We start from the raw sequence: 1,884 nt of genomic DNA, 5'->3' as shown, positions 1-1,884 counted from the left end.
GAATTCTAAGATGACTAGCTCATTTGTACATGGTTGTTTCGACATTATGATTTTTGCAAACCAATTGGTCGGGAGATCACTGCTTGCTGTTTGGGACATGGATCATTGATTGAGAACTTTTTGGTTTTCCCCATTGTTTTAAATAGAAGTTCCTATTTTAATGTCTAAGGGCTGGAACTGTGATTAGTTTGGAACTGACAACTATATGGAGAAACGTAGCTTTCTGCATGAACTTGTGTAATTATAGGTGCACTGCAATGGAGGAGCTGAAGAATGAAGTATGGCTATTGGCCTGGCCTCAGATAGACTGAGGCAGGTTACAGCAAGTGCATGCTGGGATATACTCCACAGTTCTGCTACGTCTTGTCTGATGTCAGTAGTCGCTTTATTCTCTCGCTATCCCTACAATCCTGGACAATGTTAGGTACCTTGATTGTACCATTGCAATCACTGAGCATTGTCGGTGAGTGTCCTTCCACAACTATGGCCTGCAAAATTTCAAACACTTTCCTCTTTTTTGCCCTAAAGTGGGACGCCCTTCACATCTCATTCTGAGAATGTTTCACATGGCTATAGGGACCCCAGAGAGGGAAAGGTCATCCCTTCCCACATCCTACAGAGCCGTCACCATTTCTCCTTTACTCATTGAGATTGTCTCCATAGTGTGTTACTCCCAAGCCAGTGTCCTCACGCTGACATCACCAGACAAAGTCATTGTCCCTGTCCAATCTCTGGAGCCTTGCCTGCAGTCCCTAGGTGTTTAATCAGGACTTCTCTGGGTCATGCGAACAGCTTCAGGCATATACATTGACACTGCATCCCCTTTGAATGAGGGGAAGATACTGCATTTCTGACATTTCAGACAACCATCTCAGCACCTAACAGGGTAAAAAGCAATGCAGTGGGGCATATGAACTTATGTTTACAGAAGTACGGCCGAGATACAGGTAATGGATACCTGTGCCACCTAGGTGACCTCAAAATGTCATTTTCTTTATTACTACGACTAGGCCCTGACCTGACACCTACAACTGATGTGGAGATTGTCTGATGATTCGTACTCCCTGATGTCTAATACCCTGGTGGTCTTGACATCAGGAGGGCTCCAGCCCAGGTACAGGCACACTCTTCTTGGCCTCAGCTGCTGAGAAGATAGTGGCAGAGATGTGACATCTCCATACTGTCTGGAATTCTAACCCAAGACAGGGCTACCTGTCATAGAATCATAGAATCCCTACAGGAAAAATGCCATTCAGCTCAAGGAGTCCATGCCGACTCTCCAAGAAGCATCCCACCCTATCATAGAATCATACAGTCATAGAGTTATACAGCATGGAAATAGGCCCTTCGGACCAAACTGGTCATTGTGACCATGTTGCCAACTCCGCTAGTTCCAACTGCCCACATCTCTCTAAACTCTTCCCATCCATGTACCTATCCAAATGGTTTTTAAATGTTGCTATTGTACCTGCCTCAAACACTTCCTCTGGCAGCCCATTCCATTTACGCACCACTCTCTGTGTGAAGAATTTGCCCCTCAAGTTCTTCTTAAATCTTTGCCCTCTCACTTTAAACCAATACCCTCTCATTTTCAGTTCCCCATCCCTGGGAAAAAGATGATATGCGTTCATCGTATCTATGCCCCTCATGATTTTATACACCTCAATAAGGTCTCCCCCCATTCTCCTACGTTCCAAGGAATAAAGTCCTATCCTGGCTAACCTCTCCCTATAACTCAGGCCTATTAGTCCTGGCAACATCCTGGTAAATCTTCTTTGCACACTTTCCAGTTTAACTAAGATAACAGTGTGGAGCTGGAGGAACGCAGCAGGTCGGGCAGCATCAGAGGAGCAGGAAAGCTGACGTTTCGGGTTGGGACCCTTC

Source organism: Rhincodon typus, chromosome 28 (assembly GCF_021869965.1).
Source record: "Rhincodon typus isolate 14 chromosome 28, sRhiTyp1.1, whole genome shotgun sequence".
Classification (NCBI taxonomy): Eukaryota; Metazoa; Chordata; class Chondrichthyes; order Orectolobiformes; family Rhincodontidae; genus Rhincodon; species Rhincodon typus.
The sequence above is the reverse complement of the archived record's forward strand: the minus strand, read 5'-3'. Positions refer to the sequence as shown.